Here is a 23889-nt window from a genome sequence, read left to right as displayed (position 1 = left end):
GTTGAAGGCAGGCTGGGGTGGTCAGACATGACACATGCAGAGATGAGGAATTTGATCAGACCCAGACCCAGACCCAGTGAGCAGACATTGAAGGTGTTCAGGACACTGTCAGGGAGGAAGAAAACTTTCTCTGCCCTTTCTAGTTTCTACTGGTTGATCTAAGAAGAAAATTGACATGAGACAGATGAACAGGAGAAAGTCAAAGTTAATTTTATGTGTACAGGAATCCCACATCCATGAGTCAGAGACCCCACATACATGAGCAGTTCAGAGACAGAAAGGCAAAATGAGGTATAAATGTCATCCTGAGCTAAGGAATCCGAGAGGGGCCTGGGGCCTCCTCATTCACGAGATGCAAGAAGTAGGGCAGATGTTCGGTAATTAGATATTTGCCCTGCTACGTAGATGGGGCCACTTAGATAAAATTTATCTGCAGTAGTAACTTTTCTGGGAAAAAAGCCCCAATTTAAATTCTTCTGGGCACTTAAGGGAGGAGCAATAGCTTCTCTTGAACCGGCAGAGTCTCAACTGCCTTTAGTTCAAACCAATCCTCATGTACAAGTGGCACATTTTGGGAATGCTTGTTCTGAACCCCAGTAACATGCCACCCCAAAATATGCCACTTTGGTATATTGATTAAACAGCAAAAGCAGGGAGAGGCATTCTCTGAACACCCCTCATCCACCCAAGGACGGATCCTCCAAGAGAAAGTCGGTTGTGCTAAGTCCCCTCCCCAGGGGTTTCATCCACCGGGACAGAAGACTAGAAACTGACACCACAGTCAATTGGCCAGACAGCCTTTGTCCCAGTCATTACCCCTCCCAACTGGTCCTCTAAGGGTCTGATCATCTTTCCTAAGAATCATTTACCCTCTCCTCAGAGGCCCATATTCCCTTCCCCCACCCCTGTGACGATGGTATATAAGCACTGCGTACATATGCCTTTTTGTGTATTCACCTTTTTCTCCTGTGGTGCCTCTGCGCATGTAATATTAAAAACTGATAACTCAGTCTACCTTTTCTCCTGCTAATCTGACAGCTGTCAGCGTACTTCACAGACCCAGCCATCAAATCTTTGACGGTAAAGTCTTTTCTCCTCACAATACCACGGGTAGGGGATTCTCTCAAACTGGGTGAGCAGGATTTTGCCTTCAGCTGGACTTGGCAGGCCAGTGTCAGGGGTCAAGCACAGGCCCAAGTTGAAAAGGCACCTGTTTAAGTTTGGTCTCGATCTCTGTTTCCACCACTTCTTAGTCTTTATTTCACGCTCCAGCAACAACTGCCTGTACCCACACACGCGCACGCACCCCACTCCTTTGAGAGTGCAGTTTTCTGTGCTAGAAATACCGGTTCATCTTTCGGTCTATAATCCACAGTCATGAGTTACATAAGCTTAGACAAATTCCTCGAAAAATACATCTAGCAAATATGACACAGGAATACCTAAAGAGCCCCAAATCTGTAAAGAATTCATAATAAAAAAATGTCTTCCCTCTGTAGAAATGCCCAGACGCAGAGAGCTTTATGCGAATTCTATCAAACATTCAAGGTAGAAATAACATCAGTACTACACAGACTCTTTCAGAAAATTTCACAACTTGTCTTACACGGCCTGTGTGGCCTCGATACCAAAACTTCACCAAGACATTGCCAGTAAAGAAAATAGCAGATACAAAAATCCTTAGCAAAATATTAGCAAATCTACTTAAGTAATATATAAAGAACTGGGCTTCTCATGGCCCACTGCGGCTTATGCTAGAGATAAAAGGATGGTTTAATGTAAAAAATCAACTCATGTGTTTCTCTATATCGCATTGAAAATGAAGAAAACTACGTGATCATTTCAATTAATAGAGAAAAACATTTCATAGGAGTCAACACTCATTCATGATAAGAATCTCAGCAAAGCTAGGACTAGAGGGGGACATCCTCAACTTGGTAAAGAACTTTGCAAAAAATAGAATTAATTACCAAAATAAAAATACAGCAGGTTTCTACTGTATAGCACAGGCAACTATATTCAATGTCTTGTAGTAACCTATGATGGAAAAGAAACATGAAAGCAAATATATGTATGTGTATGTATGACTGAACTATTATGCTGTACACCGGAAATTGACACAATATTGTAAACTGACTGTACGTCAATAAAAAAGTGAAAAAACAAACAAAAAATCAAAAATAAATCAACGGACTCTGAGTAACTCAGATTGTCCTCCATTATTTGGGTGGGCCTCATTCCATCAGTTGAAGGCCTTAACAGAAACAGACTGAGGTCCCCTGAGGAGGAGGGAATTCTGCTCCCAGACAGCTCTGGGACTTGAGCTGCAATGTGGACATTTTTCTGGGTCTCCATCCTGCCCTGCAGACTTTGGACCTGCTAGCCCTACAACTGTGTGAGCCAATGCTTTCTGACAGATACCTTTTTTATATATACACACATTCTATTGGTTCTGTTTCTCTGGAGAACCCTGATTAATATAGATGCTCAATAGCATTAGCCATTAGGGAAATACAAATTAAAGCCATAATGAGACGTCACCCCATACCTATCAGAATGGCTGTAATAAAGAATCGTGACAGCATCTAATGCTGCTGAGAATGTCAATAAACTGGATTACTGCTGGTGGGAATGTAAAATGGTATGGCCCTCCTGGAAAACAGTTTAGCAGTTTTCTCAAACATTAAACATGTAACTATTATGCAACCCAATATTTGTACTCTTGGACATTTATCCTGAAGAAGTAAAGACATGTCACTCAGAAACCTGTGTATTAATATTTATAGCAATTTTTCTCATAACAGATGAATACTGGAACCCACCTCGATGCCCTTCAGTGGGCACGTGGTTAAATGAACTGGTACGTGGACACCACTCAGCAGTGAGGAGGGATGAAGCACTGATATGCTCAGCAACCTGGATGGAAGTCCGGGGTGTTGTGCTGAGCGAAAAAGACATTCAGTACCAAAGTACTATGTTCTGCATGATTCCATTTACTTCATACTCCTGAAATGACAAAATTATAGAAATGGAGACCAGATTAGGGATTGCCAGGTCTTGGGAGGGAAATGGGTGTGGCTCCAAAAAGGTAACAAAGAGGAATCCTCATGGGGATGGAAATATTCTGAATCCTGACTGTGCACAGTGTCAACATCTTGATTTTGATATTACATTATAGTTTTGCAAGATGTTACATTTGGGGGAAATGGGATATCCCTGTATTATTTCTTACAATTACATTTGAATGTAAAATTGTCTCAAGCTAAAAAGTTTAACTTTAAAAAAGATATATAATGTAATTTTTAAATGGGCAAACAATTTGAATAGACGTTTCTCCAAAGAAGACTTACAAATGTCCAATAACCCCTAAAAAGTTGCTCAACATCTTTAGCCATCACAGAAATACACACCAAAACTGTAAGTTACCACTTTACATTCACTAAAATGGCCATAATAAAAAAGACAGATTATGAAAAGTGTAAAAAGGAAACCTCGTGCTTTGCTGGTGAAATCCCATAAAAGTGTGAAAAGGAATTCTCATACAGTGCTGTTGGGAGTATAAAATGGAACCGCTTACCCTAGAAAAGTCTGGCAGTTCCTCAAAATGATAAACGCCATGTTACTATATAACGCAGTAATTTCACTCCCAGGCACCTACCCGGGAGAAATAAGAATGTACGACCCGGCACAAAAACGTAGGGAGCACTAAAAACATCTCAGTCATCATGATTAATGATATCTAAGTGCAGCTTTTAAAAATATAAATTAATACAAATCTTTAGCATGAATAAAATATCAACTTTTAAAATAAAGTATTAGCTGATTATATTTATTGTAATGCAGAAAACAAAAATCTGTTTTTAAATTAAAGTTTGATAGATGGGCAAAATAAAAAATTTTGACTACAAAAAAAAAATGTATGACCACACAAAAACTTGTAATCAAATGTTCATAGCATTTTCATAATAGCCCCAAAACAGAACAACCCAAATGTCCATAAGCTGATGAATGGATAAGTAACATGTGATATATATATATATATATATATATATATATATATATATATATATATGAATATTATTCTGCAATAAAAAGGGTGGAGGTGCTGATAAATGCTACAACATGGATAAACTGTGAAAATATTATGCTAAGTAAAAGAAACCAGTCACAGAAAATCATAAATTATATAATTCCATTTACATGCAATATCCAGAATAGGTAAATTCACAAAGACAGGAGATAAATTAGTGGTTGCCCAGGGGAGAGGGAATGGAGAGTGATTGCTTGAAGATACGGGGCTTTGGGGGTTATGAATATATTTTAAACTGCAGTGAAGGTTGCACTCTGTGCATTCAGTAAGACCATTTAATTGTACATTTTAGTTGGGTAAACTGCATGTTATGTGAATTACATCTCAAATATTTTTTAAGGAATGCTGTACAGAGCTCTTAGGGTGTCTCTAAATGTCATGTTGGGTATTTCTCCTTCATCATTCCGTGCTCGAAAGGCCAGACCTCCTAACTCAAAAACACAACAGCATCTTTTCCAAAAAGTGTCCAATCAAGTTTATCTAAACCTAAACAAGTATCATGAGACAAATGAGAAGAATGCTTTATCACACATGCTCTTAATTTCTGGGAACACGCGCTTGGAACAACGTATGTTCCTTCCTTTGAGGCTCGGATGACTGACCACGTGGCCTCATCCTGTTTCTCAACTGGGCGGACGTTCTGGCACCAAGGGTCCAACCTCTGCACAGCTTTCATTCGTGGAAACCGGTTGTTCCTTTTTGTTGTTGTATTTGTGTTTCATTTTTTTCAGGCATCATTCATGTCTTGTTAAGCATGATATCTTTGGCACGTCACAGTACCTAGAAACTCAGTAGGCACTCAATAAATATGTGTTAAATGACTGAGGCCCGAGGGCAGGGCATCTGTGACTATAAATTGCAGGCTGTTTTTATTTCTACACTTTTGGCACAAGGACTACAAAACAAAATGGCAGCATCTTGTCAGGATGTCCACGCCAGGGAAATTTATTGTTTAATTTTAGTGGACTTTCTTTTCTTTTTTTTTTTTTTTTTTTACTTCTTTTTAAATCATGTTGGTATTTCGCTGTTACTACACGCTGCGATGGTTTTGGAGTGGGATTTGCCAGAGTGGTGTTGTCGCCATTCAAGAGCTCCTGTTCCCATCACCATGATGTTTCCTTCAGTTGAGCTTAATATTGTTCTCCATCTTCAGATACAGGGACCGCAGATACATAAATCACACAGAATAGCTCACCAATACACAAATATGTATAGTTACGCAAAATACGTAAAACGCTTTATGAAGGAGCCTTTTACAGTTATCGTTATAAAAGTTGTGAAATAATGTTACTCACTGTAACGTGGAAACTTTTGGTGCGTTATTTAGTGGGTTATTGAGCCTGGAAACTCACTACTTTGGGGAGTTTTCTCCTGTAGGTGGATGGACTTGGTCACTGACAACTCGTTCTGTGCCTCTGACTCTGAATCCCCTGTGTGCAAGGTGCAAAATTTATGAGACTAAAGCACAGTTGAACACAGTGTAAATGCTCATGAACACAGAAAAACCCCACTGTTTTGGTATAACGTGGTCCGGAGAATCGGATCACCTGAAGGGTGGGGGTCACATTTCTGATGAGTCAAACTGTATCAGAAGTATTGCTACATTTAGGAAATGAAAGATTAAAACAGATACATGGAGCCCTCCAGCATTTATGCACTCACGTTAATAACATGCTCTGAGAGATAAGAGCCACGTACCTACGTTAAAAAACACCTGGTGTTGGGACATGTTCAAATGAATCTTCTATCCTACCTTATGCCTTTGTTTGCTTGACAGCCAGGTATGAGAAACCAGGTAATTTAAATTTTTTTCTACCGAAAATGAACTGCTCTTTGGCTCAGTTTAGATGCCGTATGAGTAACTTGCACATTTGTCACGCGTTCTCCTGCCTGAGTGTGACGTGGGCTCTGGGGCTGCAGACGCTGTCTGCTGGAGCGGAAATGAAGAGCCACCTGAGGCTCAGTGTTGGGTTCACTCTAGGATAAAAAACCCTAACAGGTGGGAGGGGGGCTGCATAGCTCAAGTGGTAGAGTGCATGCTTAGCATGCAGGAGGTCCTGGGTTCAATCCCTACTACCTCCTCCAAAAGTAAATAAACCTAATTACCCCCCCACCTCCACCAAAATAAAATAATCAAACAATTAAAAAAAAAAGCTCGACAAGTAGTGACATTATTATGTTAAAACCAAATTGAGACTAAAAGAGAGGGAAGTCTTTTGCCAAATTGAATGAAAAAAACTATGTGATCAAGGATGTGGTAATGATAGTTTTGCAGTAATTGTCCCAGACCAAGGGCAAGCTAAACAGCACAGCAGTTTTCACGCCTTGTAGCGGTGGGGTTGCTATTTAACTTACATTCCACTGGTCTTTAGTGCATTATTTAAACTAGAATGTGAATTTCATTGTTCTTGTGCCTGTTTCCTGGGGCAGCACATACCTTGTGTATGAAGGACCAGGAGAGATGATTAAATGGGAGAGTGTGACTCAGCAGGATGGGCGGGTCTTCCAGGGGCTGCCGGTAGGTGAGGGTCCTTGAGCCCCGCATTCATTAAGTGTGACGGTCTTAGAGGATGGGCCATTCAGAAATCACAAAGGGAGTGGTTCTCCTTCCAGTAAGAGTGAAGCAAAGGGAAGGAATTTACCTCCTGCCTCACCCAACGGAGAAACAGACCAAACACAGGAAGCAGCTAAGGACCGCTGCTTGCCCACCGAGCGGGGGGGGGTGCCCGATGAAGCCCAGCAGTGGCAGGCCCCCGGGCTAAGGAGACACAGCTCAGAGCTGGGGGAGGCCAAGGCAGGCTGCCCTTCCCGGGCAGAGTGCCCCCGAGGAGCGGTCTCCCCAGAGAGCTCCAGGAGTCCGTCTGCAGACACTCACCTGGGTTCTGACAAGGGTGCGTGTGCGAGGAGGCAGGCCAGCGAAGGATTGTCAGAAGGGATCAGGGGACCAATCCTCAGTCCCACATAGTCCAGGAATAATTCATGGAAAGATTGTCAAGAAATGGGGTGTTGAGGAAAGCAGCTGAAAGGGCGTTGTCTCAGCAGAAGGGCAAATCAGCCCTAGAGTAAAGATCAAGTCCCTGAGGGATCAGACTGTTTCCACGTGCCTTTGGTATGTTCCAGAATAAAGGCTAATAGCACAAAACAAACTTGTGGTTCCCAGGGGGAAGGGGGTGGGAAGGGATAAACTGAGAGTTTGAGGTTTGCAGATACTAACTAATATATATAAAATAAACAGCGAGTTCATACTGTACAGCACAGGGAACAGTATTCAATATCTTCTAGAAACTTGTAGGGAAAAAGAATACAAAAACAGATATATGTACGTTCATGTGTGACTGAAGCATTGTGCTGTGCACCAGAAATCAACACAACATTGTAAACTGACTATACCTCAATAAATACATATACACAAAAAAGGAAACAATTCAATTTTATAGTTGAAAAAAATTTCCTGCCCCCAAGAACATATTTACCACATTTATCATGCAATTGAAAAATTACCAGATATGCAAAGAACTAGGATATAATATAACATAACTCATGATTAGTAGAAAAATCAGTCCGTAGAGACAGACCCGGAAATGACGCCAGTGATAGAGTTAGCAGACAAAGGGTGTTAGAGTAGCTGTTGCGCATGTGCCCCAAATGTTCAGGAAGGCAGAGAAGAGCTTACGTGTGAAAGGGATGTGAAAAAGATCTGACTGTACTTCAATTTAAGAAAGAGCTGTGGAACATATGAAAAAAAGACACAAATAGAACTTCAAGAAATAAAAAATACAGTATCTGAGACGAAAATTACACGGGAGAGAATCGACAGCATGTCAGACGGCAGCCAAGGAAAGACAAGTGAACTTGAAGGCCCAGTCACGGAAACCATCCAGAACGAAACGGAGCCTCGGTGAGCCGTGAGACCACAGGAGCGGCCTAACATTTTTGTTCCTTGAGTCCCAGAAGTATGGGGGGAGGGGATTTGATGGAAAACGCTAAGCCCACAGAGCAAACAAGCAAACAAGAACAAAAGACAAAACTCAACAATCTCAAGGAAAAGGAACATGAGGGGAATTACTCCGAGGCATCTCATAGGAAGGTCGCTTAAAGTGAGAGACAAGGAAAACCTCTGTGGCATCTGGAAGACAAAGGGCACATTCAGGACAGAGACATGGGGACGGCAGGGAGAACTGGCCGGTGGGCACAGGACCCTCTGCCTGGAATGCTTGTGTGGCCTTCGTTTCTCCTCCTGGTCCGGCTCACAAATCAGCTCCTGTGAGGAACTCCTGATTGTCAAGGTCTGTTTCACGGATGTGGCAGGTGAGGAAGGATATGGCCCTCCCCCCTCACTCTGCGTGTCTGTCTCTGCCAAGGGTCTTTGAAGAGGTTTGTGTCTGGAAGGAGTAGAGGAGGAAAGATCTGTCCTGGCTGGATTTATGACCACCAGCAAAGTAACAGAACCAAAGGTACATGTGGGGCCAAATGATGTCCTCTCAAGTGCAGAGACCCCCTCCCTGGGCTCTGAGATGCCTGCCTGTGATCCCCCAGCAGATGAAGCACATTCTTTACTGGGTGTGGTCCCCCAGCAAACTGGTAGCCCCGGGTAATGCCTAATCTCACAGTAGCTCAGGCTGGCTCATTTCCGCCCACCTCGTCAGAGACGTAAGCCCCAGCACCCCTCAGGAACCCTGAACACCTTACCTCGCCTGCAGCCAATCAGGGGCTTGTGCGCAACCCAATCAGGCGCCTCGTGGCCCGACCTTATAAAGACCCTAACAACCGGCCCCAGTGCGCACACAGACACCTCTTGCCTGCGTGACCCACTGTTGCCTGCAGCAGTGCATCGCTGACCCCCTAGTAAACTCCCTCACTATTCTCCTTCCTCTCTGCTAAGTTACTTCACCAGTCTGCATCGCCGAGCCCCAGCCCATGGCGGCTCACCCACTGCGTTGTGTCCACCACAGTATACAGATTCATTAATTTTTAATATTACATGAATGAGGGGATCACAGGGGGAAAATGTGAATAACACCCGAAATGGTGGTGAGATTTGAGAGCTTATAGACTGTCTTTATAGGGGAAAGGCAGCATTTTAGTGGAGATTAAATTATTTTTAGAAAGAAAACAAAACAGATGGAAGGTATGGTAATTTGGGATAGTCTGTCTGGGTGCGGTGGCAACTTCCAGTCTTCTCTCCTGTGATGAAGCCACCCTTCCCTGCTGGGTGAAACTCCTGGGAGGGGGTGGGTGACAGGTGAGTTCTTTTTGGAAGCTTTGTCTTCAGGCAGATAAAGAGTTCAGGGAAAGCCTCTCCTGCAATTTGCTTTTTGTCAAGTGCCTTCAGATCAAAATAACCAATATACTAAAGAGGCATATGTTGAAGTGATGCTCCTGAATTCTTTCAAGGGACCTTAGAATTATGGATGTAGATTTAGACAGAGCCTTTGAAAATACAGGATCCAAGTAATGCCACCTAAATATCTCAAGAGCCACAAAAAGACAAAAATCCTAAATACAAGAGGTTAGGTAGCATCTTAAGGGAGAAGCTGCAGAGTGTCTGATGGGAGGTTTAGGTAATGTGTAACTGCTACCAAACGCAGGTCCCTGTGCCAGTGCACAGCGAGGCCAAGCAAGCTGACATGTCGGAGTCTAGGACAGAGAAAGGTTTACTGCAGGGCCGAGCGAGGAGAACGGGTGGCTCATGCTCAGAAGACCTGAACTGCCTGGTGGCTTTCAGGGAGAAGTTTCTAGAAGCAAAATTTGCAGTGAGGGCCGCAGCGTGTGTGACTGTCTTCTAACTGGCTGGCGGTGAGGTGACAGGGCAGTGTTCCAGGAATTCTGGGCTCAGCCAGAATCTGCCATCCTCCACCGGGGTGTTCCTGCAGCAGAACTCAAAGGTGTTATGATGTGTGTTCCTTGAGGAGGAACCAGGACCCTGCCGAGGCTGCACTGTTGTCTGACTGTTCCTCCCTGGTTTCTGCATTTCCCCTCTTCCCTGATTAGCAAATGCTTGACTCTGCCGTTTGGAACTCAGGGAAGGTCTGAGAGGCTGAGTAAAGCCTATTTCCAACAAAAGAAATGGGGGACACAGAAAGGATTTGTATCAGGGAGGGTCCCACTGGGTCCTGCCCTGTTTCAACTACTTGGGAAATTTTTGTTCCCTAATCAAACAATTAAGTACTTACAAAGGAAATTTTATATATATAATTATCTATCTATCTATCTATCTATCTATCTATCTATCTATCTATCTATCTATCAATTATCTATCTATCTATCCTGTCTATCTATCTATCTATCTATCTATCTATCTATCTATCTATCTATCTATCTATCTATCTATCTATCAATTATCTATCCTGTCTGTCTATCTATCTATCTATCTATCTATCTATCTATCTATCTATCTATCTATGTCTGTGTCTATAGAGAGACAGTGTGTGTTTTAAATTGAAATATAGTCGGTGGAAATCAAATATATTGTTCAATGTTTAAGGAGACTTAAGGTGTATAAAAGCCCCTCCTTAAAATTTACTTAAAGACTTGCTAGATATATAAATAGAATAAGAATCGTAAGTTTGACTTAAAGAAGAACTAGGTTTTTACAGGTTTAGAATTCACTAATTTTATTTATTTATTTGTTTACTTTTATGTTCCCCTCACCTGCAGCTCTTTGCACAGCCTGGGACAGGCAGGGCAAGCAGGAGACCCTAAACACCTTCCAACGGACCTGTCACCTGGCTGACGCCTGTGTCAGGTTAAAGAGATGATGGCCTTTGCCTGAGGGCCCTAGAATTCACTCATTTTAAGTCTGTAACTTCGATGAAGCAAATATCGATTTAAAAAACAAAGTCTGCCCCACAAAGTGGTTGAAGTAGGTACAAAGAACTACTCTGAAGGATATCCAAAAATGTGCTTCAAAAAGAAGGAGCTTTTCCGATAGAAGAAGTACTCTGCAGGGAGTAGGAGCCGTCCCTGAGCAGTGAAGTCAGGGGTGGAGCTCATCTCAGACATTTCGGCATTCCTTGTGCCTTTACAGCCGGTATGCATCAGTTTTCTAATAAGGAAGGGTTTTAACAGAACAAAAGCCTTCATCTTTCCTTTCTTCCCAAGGGCGACCTGTAACGCTGATCGACTTAAAAAAGCCGCACAATGTGAGAGCTGTGAATTGAGTTTACTTATGGTCTTGCTGAGAACTGCAGACCAGGAGACAGTCTCTCAGATAGCTCTGAGAAACTGCTCTGAAGAGGGGAGGCAGGATATATGAGGTTTTTTGCTAGGAAAAAAAAAAAAATATATATATATATATATATATATATATATATGAACATCAAAGATTACTGTTAATCAGAAAGAACAGACATTTCAAATTAATGCTTTCAGTGGTTTTCTACATATGGAAAAAGTCAAGCATCTGCAGTCGCTGAAAATTCCCCTTGGATGTGTCTCCTACCTGCCGAGGCATCCAGAGCACAGGCCTCCTGTTCCTCCCCACCCAGGACGCCCCCCAAGTGCTCTGCCAGTGGCAACTGCTGTGGCTGATGGCTTGATCCTTGCAGAACTGTGACCATTGCCGAGAGATCGGCCCCGTCCCTGACGAGCCAAATAACTCAGAGACCGGGTGCTGGAGCGTAGAAGAAAAGAGGCAGCTTGATTGCTTTGCCAGGCAAAGGGGACTCACAGCAGGCTGGTGCCTTCAGAACTGTGAACTCGTCTTGGGGGTGGGACTTAGTGATTATATAGACGAATGGATTAGAGCATGAAAGATGGTAACAGGTGGGAGGGTAAAAGGCGCTTGTGATCAACAGGGGTCGCTGATGAACCTCCCCCTAAACCTGGGTAAGTCGGTCTGGGAGCCTGGGACCTCCCGGGGGCTGGAAGGCCATCTGCCCGCGACCTCCTTTGTCTGGTCAGACCCATCCGGCGCTACCGAGGAGCTCTGGGGGTCTGGTCACTCTCCTGAGGCTATTGTCCCGTGGCTCCCTTCCTGGGGAATGACTCGGACACCGAACATGATTGTAATTATCAGAGGAAGGTCAGATCAAACAGTAGTACCACCAACATTAGCGTTAACATGGGCCTGGGGCTGGGAGCAGTGTCCGGTCAGTCAGGTTTGCGGGTCGTTCTAACAGCAAGCAGTGAGCATAAAGCCAAACGTGTGTTAGCCTAAGAGCGGCCATTTTATTAATTCTCCTTCAGGATGGCAGGCAACATTTTTCTTTATCCTCAGAAGTCCAGCTCTTCCTCTGCAGTCATGGGGGAGGGTTTTGGAGTGCACTGAGGAGCCCGCTGATCGCCTGGAACATAAGAGGTGAACGAGGGTAATTATGGAATGATTTGCCTTTTACTGCTCTAAGAAGAGCTTCCAGGGGCCAGCTGACGTTTGTCCTTGAGAACTAGAAATCAGCTCTCCTGGATTAAAAATTCTTCCTCTTGGCTTTCACTGCCCACTAGCACATTATCATTAGCACAGAGTCGCTGCAAGCACTCTAGCTGGGCGAACTTATATTAAATTTAATTGACTTCCCAGGCAGAGAGAAAAAGCTGTGCTTCACCAGTTTTTCACGTATAGATTAGTAGGAGTATAAATGGACACACACTCACACATAGGGGTGCATGCTCAAACGGTTTTCAGCTTTGAGATCAAATATGTTTGGAATTTATCTGTTTCGAATATTCCAACTCTCCTTCCTCACAGGAGAGTTTGATACTGAGCAGGGCCCTGTGGGCCCCCCACCCCCAACCCCTGCCTCTTATTTTAGAAAAGCTGAACGCTCCCAGGCCTCCCCAAGTCACAGAAGAGCCGACTCAACCCGTTGATTAGGACAAGCCTGCCGGCATTGGGGAATGGCAGTGACTCTGACCACCTAGCTCAGTGACTGACTGAGATTACTCCTTCACCCCCTTTAAAACTTACATGGCTGAACAGAATCTTTGGAGATTTGGAGGGGGGGATGCTGGGTCCACCAGATTGCAGGCATTCTGATTTAAAGCAACTTTCCTTTTTGTTACCAAGGCTGTTGCCCCCAGGATCATACCCCTGCCCCTCCCTTGAATAGAATTACTTTTATCTAAGTCTCAGGAGGCAGTTGCAATGAGAAAAAACAAACTGGTTAGAACCAACAGAGACCAAGATGGTGGAGGACCAGACTTCCAGGGGACCTTGAGCCTCATTATACGCTCATTGTAACATATTAGCATGCTAAATGACACACCCACCAGTGCCACGACAGTTGACGACTGCCATGACAACAACTGGAAAATCCTGTACAAAGGCTGAAAATCCTGTACAAGGACTGCCCGGCTCCATCACTCCTAGAAAGAGGACATGATGGTAGAAGCCTCCCATAAAAGTCCAGGTGGTCCGACCGGGGCCAGAGCTGTCTCTACCAGCCATCTTGGCTGACGGCTCTCTGATTGAGTGTTTCCTTTCCCTGCTAGAGCACTTCCCTTCCTTTTCCTCTTTTGAGAAATAAAAGCAGTTTTCGCTCTGTCCCTCTGCCTCAGCTGCAAATTCTTTCCAGCTGGCAGGCAAGGACCCACGCTTTGGTAAGCCTTCTAATTTAGGGGTCTCACTATCCACTAACAAGCTGATCAGAAAAGACTAAAGAAAACAAAATTCTTGGCTTTTGATTTACAAACTAGGCTTCTGAGGTCTCAGGCAGAGATTTTAGTTTGAGACCAAACTTGAGCAGCGTGCAAGCTGACACTCAAATGTCAAATCCCTAGGGACTCACAGATTTGGGGGATACCCACAGAATAGATGATCCTGGCCCCGCCCTGCCCTCCTCCTCCCAGGAAACTGGTGTTGCTATAAAAGGTGGAAGGCCTGGGGGTCAGGGCTTGGGACAGATCATTCCTGGTGGGGGGAGCCTTTCTGCCCCTACGGTGCCAATGCTGGGCAGCTAGCATCTTAGCTGAGTTCTCCATTGGTGCTTGTTCTGTCCTGGCCGTAGGCTGCACCTGGGGGGTTGTCCTGGATGTGTGTTACCTGCCAGAACGCCAGTACTCACTGCAGGTGCCCCGGGCTTTGCTTGGCCCTCTGAATCATTCTCACACCCAGACGAGGTGTGGAGAGGCCCAGCACTTTTCACACATACCCACACTGAAATTCCTAGATGACCCAGTCTTGAAGGCAAGTTGCGACAATAACCACCACCCAGGGCCACTGCTCGCAAGTATGTGGCCTCACAGATTTAATCACTCTCATGCATGCTAATTATTTCTAGTTTTCAGATCAGAGTGAGCTTTTATGCCTTAATGCCCTTAAGGCAAGTCTGGCTAGGGGACTAGGAGTTGGATTCTTCACTATAGCCCCCTAAGCAAGGTGTACACCCTGGGAGCGAGGACAGTCACTCACACACACACACACACACACACACACACACACACACACACTCACATACACAGAGACACACCCAGAACTGGTGACTCTCAGGAAGGCTTGTCTTTGATTTCTAGGGAAGTCATCTGTGGATGATAGAATATTTAAACATGTTAGAGGAAGAAAATGGAAGACTTTGACTATTTGACAATGTAAGCCACATTAAAACATGAGAAAATATTTAAAGACAAAGTCAAATTTATCTTTTCCAATGCTTAAGGCTATATTCCATAATTTTAAGTTTTTCTTTTTCAATGCTTTAAAGGCTATATTCCATAATTTTAATAAGGTTTTAAAGAAGAAAAGAATGTTTCTGAACATGAGAGGGAAAAATGCATTATCTCAGTATAGAGAAGACCTTTCTAAACATAGTACACTAAAGAAGCAACATAAGCAAACAGTGACAAACATTTATATAAAATTTTTAAACTGTGAAAATCAATAAAGAGAAACTTCACTAAAATCGAGTGGTGGGGGGGCAGAAGGACGCGCTCTCACACGTGGACCACGCCACGTCAGTGAAGACCCCAGCAGGAAGAGAAGTGCCTTCCATCTCCTGCTGGAGAGACTCTTACCACCAGCAAGAGGAAGACAGATTTTCTTGCCTGGCCACAGTGCAGGCAATGAGAGAATGTCACAACTTAGCCAATGAAAAGCCAGTGCACTTCGAATTCCCAGTTTCCTCCAGTGAACTTTTAATTTATAATAACCCCTCCCAACTTCCCCTTCTCAGCAGAGAGCTTCCTCTCCTTTGCTTTGCTGGACTTGCATGGTGTTTGCCACGGTTGCATGTCTTGAATTGCAACTGTTTGCGGCTCCCACATAAACTTGCTTTGCTGGTGAAACACCTAGCTGTTTTATTGTTTGGGGTTAACAAAACCTTTGCAGGAAAAACATACCACAAACAAAATAAAAGCCCAAATAAAAAATGGGTAAAAAGTTTGCTGCACATATTACAAAAGGCTAGTATTCAATGTGCAAAGAGTTCCTACAAAGAAAGAAGTGAAATAAAACAAAAATCCAAATAGAAGAATTGACCAAAGACATAGACAACTGACAAGAAATAAGTATCAAATGCCTTTTTGGGTTTTGTTTTTGAACAGCTTTTTTTGAGCTATATTTCATGTACTAGAGAAGTCACCCATTAAAAATGTAAAATTCAGTTGCTTTTAGTATGTTCCCCTAGTTATGAACATATCATCATAATCAGTTTTAGAATATTTTCGTATCACCCCCAAAGGAAGCTCCACACCCCTTAGCCATCACCCCTCAATCTTCCTATCCCCCAGTCCCAGGCAACAACTAAGCCACTTTCTGTCTCTATAGATTTGCCAGTTTGGGACATTTAACATATATGGAGTCATGCAACACGTGGCCCTCCTGCTGGTTGATGATACTGAACATCTTTCCATGTGCTTCTTGGCCATTTGTTTATCTTACTGGGAGAACTGGTCATATCCTTGGTCCATTTTCAGTTGGGCTGTTTGTTATTTTACTTTTGTCCTGTAAGTTCTTCATGTACTCTTGCACAAGCCCCTTTTCAGATGTGAGATCTACAGATGCTCTCTCCCATTCTGTGGAGAAAATTGCCTTTGCTCTCTCTTGGAGGTGTTCTCTGAGGCTCAGGAGTGTTCATTCTGGTGCTCGCCGGTTTACCTGTTCGGGTGCTGTTGCTTGTACTGGTGTTAGAATTATAAACCATTGGCTAATTCAAGGTCACAAAGATTTACACCTATATTTTCTTCTAAGCATCTTATTTTTCTTATATTTAGGTCTTTGATACTTTTGAGTTAGTATTTATGCCTGCTGTGAGATGGAGATCCAACTTCATTCTTTTACATGTGGATACACATTTGTCTGAGACCCATTTGTTGAAAAGACTGGCACTCTATTGAATTGTCTTGGTACCTTCGAATGTGGAAAATCAGTTGATTGTAAATGTGAGGGCTTATTTCTGGACTCAATTCTGTTCCATCTATCTATATATCTGCTCTTATCTAAGTACCATATTGTCTTAATTACTGTAGCGTTTGTAAGTTTTAAAAATGAGAAGTGTGATTCCTCAAAGTTTATGCTTCTTTCAGTACTGTTTTAGCTATTCTGGATCCCTTAAATTTGTATACAAATTTTAGGATGAGTTTGTCAAATTCTGCAAAAAAAAAAAAAAAAAAAAGTCATCTGGGATTTTTGACCAGGATTGCAGTGAATTTTTAGGTCCATTTGGAGAGCATTGCCATCTATAAATATTTTCTTACAGTTTGTGAACATGGGACACTTTCAAACTTTCTTTCTTTCTTTCCACACAGTTTGGTAACTTTCAGAGTGTAAGCTTTGTACTTCTTTTCTTAAATTTATTCCTATTTTATTCTTTTGAAATCTGGTATTAAAGGAACGGTTTCCTTACTTTCACTTTTGGTCTGCTTAGTGCTACTGTATAGAAATGCAATTGATTTTTGTGTATTGATTTTATATTCTGCAACCTTGAACTTTTTGCTTCTAATAGTTTTTAGTGGATTCCTTAGGATCAAATGACTTTTAAATATATGAAAAGAGACCAACCTCTCTTGTAATGAGATAAATGCAAATAAAAATGGGAGGGAAGGGTATAGCTCATTGGTAGAGCACATGCTTAGCATGTACAAGGTCCTGGGTTCAATCCCCAGTACCTCCACTGAAAGAAATAAATAAACCTAATTACCTCCCCTCAAAACAAAAAAACTCAAAAAAAAAAAAAGTATCATGGGATATGGTTTTATGTGATATCTATTAACACAGATATTCACCAACTCCACTTCCAGGAACATATCAACAGCAGCTATCTCCCAGTTTGTATACAGTATCCCTAGGGATGCATAAAGAACATTAAAGGAATACGTGGTATGCAAACATGTCACTGTTTAATTCCATTGATAGAAAGTTCAAAAACAGGAAAACTAATCTTTGAGAGACATCAGCATAATCATATCAACATCATTACCATTTAATAAAAAATTTTCAGGACGTTTCTTTAAATGAGGAGGACTTCCTCCTTTTCAGCCTAACAGTAATGTCACCAACATCCCCCTCCTCAAGAAAATAGCACTCCTCTGTTATCAAGTATCCAGTCTGCTTGATGTTTAAAACTTATTTTTATGCTATCCTTTTCATAAGCACAGCGTCCAGTTCAAATCTTGTCCCCAGGTTATCACAGTACCCTTCTACGTGGCCGCCTATGTTTCATTATGCCCACTCTGCATTCTCTAGATGGCATCGGGTCGATTCAACAAAGTTATCCTACAAACCTGACTGAACAGCTTCGACTGTTTTCTGTATAGAATTTATGCTGCTTGTTGACATAATCCTGTGAGTAGGTAAGGAGCGTTAAATTGCCCAGTATCCTGGCATTTGAGGTCCTTCACAAGCCCTCTGTTCTAATACGTTCACCTGATCCAGGATTCCCAGACAATTCACAAACTCATTTATAATAAACAGTTGTTGAAGCCTTGTGGTCCTCTAGGAGGTATATTGATAAAGAAAACCGATCTTGTCTCTGGCCTCTGGACCTAATAATGGAGTGGGGAACAGACAATACACCACTAGACAAGTCAATTACAAAAGAGAATCAGTGCTACAAAGAATAATGAACAAGTCACTAAAAGAGAACAGAGAAGGCAGTCTACTTGTGCAGATGGTCAGGAAAGGCTTCTCTGAGGAGGTGACATTTAAAAACACGTATTTGCCTGCTGTGTTGAGAATGACCTGGAGGGAGGCGGGAGAGAGCCAGGGGAGGAGGCTGCATAGCTGACCAGATGGCTCAACCCTGCTCCTGCTGTTTTTCTTGGTGCCATTCATTCAGTAAATATTTCCCTAGCACCATGTGACGTTCCCTTCATGAACTGTAAACAGTCTTGTGTATGCAGACGTAGTGTCCCCTCCATAGACTAATGCAGCACCTTGTGCTTAGTGGGGTCCATTTTATGATTTTCCTGAGGTTGCAGGAGCAAGTTTAGGCCAAAAATTAAGAGCAGAGAGAGTGTCTTCTGAGAGAAAGGATTCCTGAGAAGAAAGCAGTCCTACTTGGCTCTCCTGTTCCTGCTGCTGCCAGACTTCCAAGGAGAGAAGGCAGGAGTAGTCCAGCCCCCCTTCCTGTTAGGAAGAAGCTCTGGTGTGGGGTCTTCCTGGTCTGAGGCTTCCCGGGAGGCAAGGTGGCCAGGCCTCTCCACTCAGAATGGGAAAGGAAGGGACTCAACTTTCTGGTGGAGGCTGATGAGACCCAGGGTGGACTGTCCCCAAATATGCCACAATGGCATACTGATTATTCTGAATTAAAGTTACTCAAGAAACGGCAAATCCAAGAGGGACACTCTGAACTTCCCCTCTGTCTCCCTGCAAACAGGAAATAAATCTCCTACATGAAATTTACCTTTCCTGTACCGGAAGGTAAAGCAATCCTTATTCCTGGAGACAGAGAAATCAGGCTGAGAAATCTATATGAACAAACTGTTACCGAGTCCAAACTCGTTCTGCTCACCGCACGACAGGACAATAAATCAGGAGACGAGGTGCTGGGGGGCAAGGAATAGCGACTTTATTCAGAAAGCTGGCAGACCGAGAAGATGGCAGACTAACGTCTTGGAGAACCATCTTACTCAACTCAGGATACGGGCTCCTTCTATACCAAAAAGGAGAGAGGGTACGGTTGGTTGTTGCAAGCTTCTTAGTGCAGGAATTCTTCGTTCTTATAGCTGTCCACGTGGGTCAGGTCATGGTGCCCCTGTAAAACCGCCAACAGAACAAACGTTATTTTTCTATTCTGCAACTTGTTATCTTTATATAAGTGTAAAAGTGTTAATATCCTTAAAGGTCAGAGCCTTGAGAATAGGCTCTCCTGTATTCCAGGCTAAAGGCAACATTCTTTTACAAAAGGTGCAGAGCGAGCAGAACTAAGCCTAGAAAACAGGGCACAGGGTTAGAGCCAAAGGAACAGATCTAATATGGAGTCAGATTTGTTCTTTTCTGTTATAAACCCTTGCAACTTTTGAAATTTATTATCCCAAGTCCAAATTCCGTCTACATTCTTCACTAATTGAGCACCCGAAACCTAAGTTTGTCTTGTCAATTCCTCACAAATTTATTGTTTGTCTAAAAAGTATAAAATCTGCCTGCTTCAGCCCCTTCATAGGTCCCATTTCTGAGACCTCCATGTGTGTAAATTAAAATTTGTTTTCTCCTGCTAATCTGTCTTGTGTCAATTTTATTGAGTCCAGCCACAGGGCCTCAAGAGGAGTAGAGGGGGAAATTTCCCCCTCCCCACAAGGTGAACACTAGAGAGGGCGCAGCTGGGGGTGGGTGGTGGGCTGGGGGTCAGAGGCCGGTGTTGGACCCAGGCCTGGGTGTGGCTCCTCTAGATCCTGCCCTAGCACCTCTGGCAAACCCGGGGTTTTTTTCCCCAATAGGTTACTTCCCCTGGAAGAGTAACTTCCGCATTGAAGTTGTGAAACAAACTTGGGGAAGCTGTCTGTAAACCACAACCGGTCTTCTGTAGCATCTTCAATGAACCCCTTCTCTCGCCAGACTCTAGTCTAGGCAGTGGAGACATAGCAGAGAATAGAAACAAAGCTGTGCCCCTCAGGAGTTCATAAGGAGACACGATGTGACAGAGGGTGATGAGAGGCTTGGTGAATCCATCCTCACCCATCCCAGCCTCCTGTAGTGCCAAGTGGGGGTGAAAACCTGGAGAGGTGCCAGGCAGAGCTGACCCTGGCCCTTCCCCAGCATTCCTTACCAATTCCTCTCTTTTCGGTCCCACTTCTGGCCACCCAGGCAGGTTTGGCCACCTCTGCCCTGGATGACAGCCCTAGACCTCATGCTTCTCCCAGTAAAGGATGTACACCAACATGGTCAAATGGTCAACATGGTCAGTCAGAGATCTGGCCCCAGGGCCTCACCAGCCAGCAGAGCCAGCTACCTCTGTCCCAGTGAGACAGCCATCTCCTCAGGATTCACACATTAGGGTTGCCCAACCGGCAGAGTCATAACCTACAGCCAGGTGGGAGTGGGAGAGCCAGCATGAGCCACAGTCATAATGAGGGCCAACTTGTTACACTTGTAAAGAGCCTTGATGGCCCCCAGTTCAAAGACCTCTGTCCCCACTGCCTGAAGGCAGCAGGCTATCAGACCAATTGGGGGTTGACCCAGTTAACCCTGGGGAGAGAGCATCATTACTTATAACCTTACCTACAACCTTACTTACAAGGTGACTGTTAGCCTGTAAGGCTCATCCACCTAGAGGTTAAGGTCAAAGAATTATCCCTGTGCATTGGGTATATACTGGATACTGAATACGTTTGGCTATGTTGAATAACTGAATAATTCTATAATAAATACAACTAATTTTAAAAAGCTCCTGAGGGTCATTTTGCAATGATCACATCAATGTCAGTGGGGGTGAATATACCAAGGTTTACTGTGGGTTCATCTCTGGGCAGAAATTCTCTTCTCAAGTAGAATCCCTGGGACCCAGAATTAAAAAGAGACATAGGCCTTGTATAAGTTGAAACTTTTAACATGCCAGTTTATATTTGCCCGCAATAAAGTTCTTGCAGGAGGAAAAATATACGTAGGCCCTTCTGACCTAACCTCCAGAATTCCAGAAGTTGGAAAACTGTAAAGAAATGAACTATGTAAGTTTCTGGAAATGCGTGGTTGGCAAATTGGAAGAGAGTAGAGGCTGCCTGGGAAGTTGAAGCAATGTGGCTTACTTAGCATCCTAAAAATTAATGAAATAATTGTATTCCACTTTTATTCCACTTTTCCAAACTGTTATTTTGAAAAATTTCACTTTTCCATAAAAGTTGAAAAAATTGCCCATCACATATACCTGTCAGCTAGATTCACCACTTAATATTTTGCTACACTTGCTTTATCTGTATGCAAAATACATGTTTCTGAGCTACCAGGACTCTTGACTTAATTTATCACACATCTCCTAAGAACGAGGACATTCTCAAACATAGTCATCATCACAGTGAAACATTTAACTAACTCAATTAATTCTCTAATATATATTCCCCATACAAAGTTCTCCAGTTATCTCCCAAATCTCTTTTTCAGTTTCCTTCCTTCAACCTGGTGTCGGATCAAGCGTCATGCGATGGATATGTTTGTCCTCCTATGTTTGGACTGACTCCTAGCTTTCCTGTGTTTTTTTCTTTTCTTTCTTTCTTTTTTTTTTTTTTTTTTTTTGGCAGGGGAGGGAGGTAATTAGGTCTATGTATTTATTTACTTTTAGAGGAGGTACTGGGGATTGAACCCAGGACCTCGTGCATGTTAAGCATGAGCTCTGTCACTTGAGCTATACCCTCACCGCTTCCATCCGTGTTTTTCTTGATACTGATTTTTTGAAGAGTCTGGTGAAGCCGTTTTGCAAAATGTGTCTCAATCAGGATTTGTCTGATTTCTTCCCCTGTGACTAGTTTCATTTTCAACTTTTTTTGGCAGATATACACGGGTGACGTAAAACTCCATTTTTGACATTCATGATGCTAACATGCAAGGCTGCAGAAGGTGGTTGAGATGCTTCTAGTAGAAGGCCTCCTCTGGAGTGTGCCCCTTTCTGTGGCTGACCTCCACAGCCTGTGCATTCTTGATAGCTCCCAGTGACCATCACTAGAGACAACATTTGAAACAGGGGTTCTCTGGTGAGGGAGGGGGTAGGACAACCCATTAGGCTTTTTCTGGAGACATTTTTGGTTGTCATGTGGGGGAGGGGATGTGCTACTGGCATTTAGAGGGTAGAGGCCAGGGATGCTGCCAAATATCCCCCTTAAAAAAAGAATTATCTGGTCCCAAACGTCAATGGTGGCAAGGTAGAAACCCAGGGGACACCACTCAAGTGTTTCAACTAGCTAACTCCTCGGCACGTCTCTCCTTGTTTCTGAAATGCTTCACTACTGTTTGCACCATGAACACTCAACACGAACAAAAGTAACAAATTCCCAATACTTCCTAACTGGTAAGGGCGGTGACACACTTTTGTGTATCTGTATCTAAATTGGCCCTCTAGTTGGCCAGTGAACTTCTAGCGTCTGCCAAGTGTGTCATCCGAGATGAAAATTTTGTTTTAACAGCCACATATCAATCTTATTTGGAAGAAAAGGTGCCACTAATATCCCAAAGAGCATTGCTAACTAACCATTGTGCTGCAGGTTAGAGTACACGGAGTGCTTTCCAGTAATTCGTCCTGTCATTTGACCTGACAGCATTCGGGGAGGCGGTTTATTTCGAAGTGGCTGCGCTTTCGCACTCGAGGAACCACGTCCGCCTAGTGACTCGCTAGAGGACACCAGGCTGGAGGGGGGTGGAGGGGGTGGGGGAGGGAAGAACGCTGGGCTAGTGGGGGAGGGGAGGGGGCGGAGGAGGGGAGAGGAGCGGGGGAGGGTCGGGGAAAGAGGGGAGAGAAGAGAGCCAAGCTGCAGGTTGAAGGGGCCAGAGCTCCGGGGTCGGGTAGGGGGTGGGGGTTCAGATTCAAGGTTCAACCTCCTGGTACTGCACTCAAACCCGCAGGAGTCAGAACTGTTTTCGAAGCTTCCTTTATTTCCCCCTCCTCCTGCAGACAACCAACCTGTCACGCAAAGGGCATCCTGGGTGAAACAGAAGTCAAACAAGTTCACGAGTGACGTGGGAAAGCCTGGTTCATGACCTCCACGGACAGCTGGGCGAATTCTCCAGCTTGCGGTGGGGGCAGACACAGGGAGGGGGTGGTGGTCAGGCGCTGCAGAGCTCCCCCTCCCCCCGCCAGGTAGGGCAGGTGAGTGGACGAGGTCTGGGTCCCGGCCGCGGTGGCGCAGTGCGGCGGCGGGGTCCGCGCGGGAAGCGGGAAGGCTCTGGGCGCTGCGTCTCCGCGGTCACGACTCAGGCAGCGGACAGCCTTGTCATTGTATCCGGCTCCAGCTGCCGGGCTGGCGTGCGCGACGCAGGTCGCCCTGCTGCTTAAATTCAAAGACAAGGAGGGCCAGTCATTGCGTGAAAGTCCTCCCACCACGCGAAAATGAAACTTCCAAGAATGCCAGACTTCCGGTGCGAGTCGCGCCGACCCCCTCCTTCGGAGGCTCAGGGCCCTGAACACCGCCCCGCCCGGCACGCACCTGGGGGCCCGCCCCACTGCCAGGCCTCGCCCCCAGGTGAGAGCCATGCTTGGCTCCGCCCCTCCGCCAGGCCCGACCCGGGAGCCAGGCCCTGCTCGGCTCTGTCCCGCCGCCAGGTGAGTGGCGTCAGGCCCCACCCTGCCATGCCACCAGGCCCGGCCCCACCACCAGGCTCTGCCTTCCTCCGTCCCGCCCCGCGGCCAGGTGAGCAGCATCAAGCCAAGTCCAGCCGCCTGGCCCCGCCCTGTCCCACTGCCAGGCCCCGCCCACCGCCCCAGGCCCCGCCCACCGCTCGCGGCATC

General features: G+C 44.5%; 1 long non-coding RNA gene across 1 annotated transcript; it reads right to left on the bottom strand.

The window, feature by feature from the left end:
- Window positions 1-19007: 19007 nt before the first annotated feature.
- LOC141575697 (uncharacterized) lies at window positions 19008-23814 on the bottom strand. Its single transcript, XR_012503410.1, has 2 exons — window positions 23065-23814; window positions 19008-19215 (listed from the first exon to the last, which is right to left on the bottom strand). It is a non-coding gene; the product is annotated as an uncharacterized LOC141575697 (long non-coding RNA).
- Window positions 23815-23889: the final 75 nt, after the last annotated feature.

Source organism: Camelus bactrianus, chromosome 31, assembly GCF_048773025.1.
Source record: "Camelus bactrianus isolate YW-2024 breed Bactrian camel chromosome 31, ASM4877302v1, whole genome shotgun sequence".
NCBI lineage: Eukaryota > Metazoa > Chordata > Mammalia > Artiodactyla > Camelidae > Camelus > Camelus bactrianus.
The sequence above is the reverse complement of the archived record's forward strand: the minus strand, read 5'-3'. Positions and strand labels throughout refer to the sequence as shown.